Source organism: Equus przewalskii, chromosome 19, assembly GCF_037783145.1.
Source record: "Equus przewalskii isolate Varuska chromosome 19, EquPr2, whole genome shotgun sequence".
Lineage (NCBI taxonomy): Eukaryota > Metazoa > Chordata > Mammalia > Perissodactyla > Equidae > Equus > Equus przewalskii.
This window is the reverse complement of record NC_091849.1, coordinates 26161833-26167289: the sequence shown is the minus strand read 5'-3', so window position 1 is coordinate 26167289 and position 5457 is coordinate 26161833.

Genomic DNA, 5457 nt, shown 5'->3' with positions numbered 1-5457 from the left:
CATTTATTGAAGAATTGTCTTTGATTTTATTTTTATGAAATTTCCAGAAAGGGCAAATATACAGAGACAGAATACAGATTAGTTCATGGATCAGAGGACTTATAATTGTTAAGATGTTAACACTATCCAAAGCAATGAACAGATTCAATGAAATCCCTATTGAAATTCCAATGACTGTTTTTGCAAAAATGGAAAAGCTGTTCCTCAAATTCATATGGAATTGCAAGAGATTCCAAAAAGCCAAAACAACCTTCCAAAAGAACAAACTTGAAGGACTTACACTTCTCAATTTCAAAACTTACTATAAAGCTACAGTAATCAAAACAATGTGGTACTGACATAAAGACAGACATATAGACCATGGAATGGAACTGAGAATCCAAAAATAGATCCATACATCTACTGTCAATTGTTTTTCAACAAGGGTGCCAAGACCAATCAATGGGGAAAGAATAGTCTCTTCAACAAATGGTGCTGAGAGAACCTGATATCTGCATGCAAAAGTGTCAGGAAAGGCAATCTGCACAGTCTCTTAACTCCTGCTGAGCCAACATAAGAATGGGCCTTGGGCCTGGAACTCGTCTTTACCAAGAGATGAAGTGCCCACATAGCCTCTGCTGGGCCTATCACCTTGTGTGGAACATCTTTCCCTGTTTCCAGTGTAATGAGTATTCCTTTGTTCTGCTTCAGCAGGTATATCAGTGGGCAACAGGCATGTCCCCAGCTTTAAGTATTTCAGAGTCCTTCCACTGCAGCATGGGAGGGGTGCGCACAGGCCAATTGCCCTGCGCTGGTTGCTGGGGGTACCTGCTAGCCATGGGGGACTGATGCACACTATTAAATCTGATCTTACTCTGTCTCTTCTCTGAGAGTAAAAGTCATTATGCCATCCAGTGATTTACCGTGTTGTTTTCCCCAGTGACTCTGATATCAAGATGCAGTGGGAAGAAGTGTTTGGACTTCTACTCCTGGTGGCAGGCATTGTGATGATCTTTGCTATCCTCTGTGTAGTTAGAGTCTTCCTTGGGCGGTGGTAACTGGTGCATGGTGTTCTGCTTGAGAAAAGAAGCAAGTTGGACCCATACTTCACACCACATATAAAAATTAACTCAAAATGTGCCAACAACCTAAAAATAAGAGCTAAAGCCATAAAATTCTTGAAGAAAATATGAGTAAATGTTCATGACCTTGGATTCAGCAATGCATTTTTAGATACGATACCAAAGAAAGCATAAGTGACTAAAGAATGACCAAACTGGACTCCACCAAAATTAAAAACTTTTGTGCACCAAAGTACTCAAATAAAGTGAAAAGACAGCCTAGAGAGTAGGAGAAAACTGTCTGCGAATCATACATCTGATAAGTCTAGCATCACAGGAATATAAAGAAATCTGACAACTCAATAACAAGAGGAACAATCCAATAAAAAATGGGCAAGGATTTGAATAGACATTTCTCCAAAGAAGATACACAAATGGCCAACTAGCACATGAAAAGATGCTCAAAATCATTAGTCATTATGGAAATGCAAATCAAAACTACTGTGATAGTATTTCATGTTCACTAGGATAGCTATAGTAACGACTTTTTATTTTAAAGATTGGCACCTGAGCTAACAACTGTTGCCAATCTTTTTTTTCCCCCTTCTTCTTCTCCCCAAAGCGCCCCCAGTACATAGTTGTATATTCTAGTTGTGAGTGCCTCTGGTTGTGCTATATGGGGCGCTGCCTCAGCTTGGCCTGATGAGTGATGCCATGTCCACGCCCAGGATCCAAACTGGCGAAACCCAGGGCCGCTGAATCGGAGTGTGCAAACTTAACCACTCGGCCACGGGGCCGGCCCTTACAGTAATAATTTTTTAAAAAAACAGAAAATGACAAGTGTTGGAGAGGCTATGGAGAAACTTGTACCCTCATACGTTGCTAGTGGGAGTATAAAATGGTGCAGCTGCAACACAGTTTAGCAGTCCCTCAAAAAAATTAAACAGAATTACTGTGTGACCCTGCAATTCTACCTTCATATAAGAAAAAGAATTGAAAACAGGTATTTAAACAAGTATATGTATATGCATATTCATAGCAGCATAATTCACAGTCACCAAAAGGTGAAACAAGCCTACGTGCCCCTCAGTGGATGGATGGATGGATAAACAAATTGTGGTATACATAAGAAGGAATATTGTTTAGCCATAAAAAGGAATGAAGCACTAGTATGTGCTACAATGTGGATGAACCTCCAAAACATTAGGCTAAGTGAAAGAAGCCAAACACAAAACACATTCCAATTATATGAAAGATCCAGAATAGATAAATTCGTAGAGTCATAACACAGAGTGGTATTTGCCAAGGGCGTGAAGGAGGGGGAAAAACGGAGAAACTGCTTGAGGGGTAAAGGGATTTACTTTCAAATGATGGAAATGTTGTGGAAATAGAAACAGCTGGTAGTTTCATAGCATTGTAAATATACTAAGTGCCACTAAACTGTTCACTTTTAAGTGGTTATAAAATTAGAAAATAGAGAGCAGACATAATTTTGGGATAAAACGAGATCTTAAGGAACTTTGGTGTGTTACATGTTATATTTCTTACAGTATTTGTTAGTCATGTTTTTTTGTGAAGTGCAGGCACACAGGTATTACTAGGAAAAACTAAACAGTAATTAATACCATGCTTTGTTAAAAAAAAAAAAGAAAGTAAATTGGTGGTGCCTGGGATTGAGGTGGGAATCTGGATTGATGGAAATTGGGCATGAGATTATTTTGCAAAGTGACTGGAAATGTTGTAAAACTGGATTGTGGTGATAGTTATACAAATCGATAAATTTACTAAAGATCAGTGAATTGTACACTTAAAAATGGGTGAATTTTATGGTATGTAAATTATACCTCAGTAATGCTGATTAGGAAAAGAAGTATAAATCAAAAGAAGTGCAAAAAAAAGCAGTCATTACATGGCGCCAGATCACAGATGAAGCAATACTGTATGGCATCATGAAAATTGAGGAACTAGTTGAGAAAATATCTATTGAAAAAAATGTGTTTCAGGCAAAAGGAGACACTTTAGCATGTCCACACTTTGTATAGGTGTTGCTCCATTTCCCACTCATCTATCCCGAGGCAGTAAATAACACCACATGTTACTACAGTTTTCAACTGTGGGATATGAATTCAAGTGGTCCTTCAAAATCACTCTTCTGGCAAACAACTGTTCTTTGAAATTGTCCACAAGAACAGTAATTAGAACATTTGCCTGTTAAACTGAAAAGCATGGAGCAAGTACTCTGTTTGAGAAAAATTGTAACCATTAATATTATAAGCCCAATGATACGATTTCAAAATCAATGTTTTAGGCTATCATTTAAGTCAGTCAAAAGATAAAAGTCTGTATTTTTACTGTCTTTGTTTAATTATCTACTTACTGACCTTTACTGATATTTCTTCATATGAATTTGAATTACCATCTGGTGTCACTTCCTTTCAGCCTGAAGAACTTCCTTTATTATTTCCCATAAGACATATCTGTGAGTAACAAATTATCTTAGTCTTTGTTCAACTGGGAGTGGGTTCACTTTTGAAAGATTGTTTTGCTGGATGAAGGATTCTTTGTTGATAGTTTTCTTTTTGTCTTTCAGCATTTTGAATACGTCTTTGCACTATCTTATGATCTCCATTGTTTCAAATAATAAGTCAGCTATCTTTCTTGTTGTGTTTCCCTGATATATGATGAGTCATTTTTCTCTTCCTGCTTTTAAGATTTTCTTTAAGATTATCTTTAGATTTCAGCAGTTAGAGTGTCATATATGTAAGTGTGGATCTTTGTGTTTATCCATCTTGGGGTTTGTTGAGCTTCTTGGATGTGTAGCTTGATGTTTTTAATCAAATGTGGGAAACTTTTGGCCATGACTTTACAAATATTTTTTCTGCTTCTTTCTCTTTCTCTTCATGGTGGTATACTTAATGGTGTTTCACAGATCTCTGAGGCTCTGTTCATTTTTCTTCATTCTGTTTTCTTTCTGTTCTTCATATTGTATCATCTCTATTGATGCAACTTCAAGTACATTGGTTCTTTCTTCTGACAGCTCAAATCTACTGTTGAATCCCTCTGGTGAATTCTTCCTTTCTGGCATTGTAATTTTCCACTCCAGAGTTTTTGCTTGTGTTTTTAAAAAATAATTTCTATTCCTTTATTGATGTTCTCTGTTTGATGAGCCATTGTCAGCGTATGTTCCTTTCATTCTTTACAGATGATTTCCTTAAATTGTTTCAAAATACTTATAATAGTTGTTTTGAAATCTTTGTGTTCTAGGTTCAACGTCTAAATCTCCTGAAGGAAGTTTCCATTGTGTTCTTTTTACTGTGTGTATGAGTCACACTTTCCTGTTTCTGGGCATGTCTCATAATTTTTTGTTCAGTATTAGAAATTTTAGATAATACGTTGTGTCTCCTTGTGTCTGTGCACAGACTCAGTCAGCCAGGGGTGTGTGAGTGTCTTGGGTTCATTTTCACCTCTGTGGCACATGTACACATCGTCAGGTCAATGTGGGACTTGTGGAGGTCTTACTAAGCTGCCAACGGCTGTTTCACCTCCCTAGTAAAACCCCACCTCATCCTCTGGCACCTTGTTTGCTCCAAACTTATTCAGCATTGCAGGCTTGGGAAATCATGGGACTTTCTTTTTTCTTTTTCTTTTTTTATCACTGAGATTGCTAGTTTAATAAATAATGCTCTCATCAAGTGAGCTCTTTCCAGTAGCAATAGCAAGATTTCTATTTTCATGGTCTCTCCTATCTAGTTTGAACTACTGTGCGGACAGAACTAATGAGGAATGGGAGCAGCCCTGGGCAAGAACTTGCCATAGACTTGCACTGTTCTTACCTAAAGTTCAATTGTTCTCATAAATAAATGATTCTCGTTTTGCTGTATGCTTTTGTATGTGCTGAAATGGTGATCATAGAGTTGTATCCAGTATCACATTGCTTTTTGGTGAGAGAACTTGTCAACCTTCTCATGTTGTCACGCCAGAGTGAATCTCTACTCTAGATTAAGTCTATCTGTTCTTGACTTTATATAAATGGAAACATACAGTATATACTCTTTTGTGTCTGGTTTCTTTTGCTCATCATAATGATTTTGAAATGGATCTGCATTGCATTTACCAGTGGTTCATTTTTTCTTCTGGCTAAGTAATATTTACTTTTCATGAATATACCACAATTTGTTTTTCCATTTATCTGTTAATGGACATTTTCATTGTTTCCAGTCTGGGCTACTGTGAAGAAAGCTGTTATAAACATTGTTGAGCACATCTTTTCACTGATATAGAATTCATTTTTCCTGGGAAAATGCCTAGGAGAGGAAATGCTGTGTTACAGCCTAGGCATGTGTGTGTGTCTAAAGCAGTTTTATAATTTTACATTCTCATCAGCAATTATGGCATGTTCCATGTCCTTACCATTTTA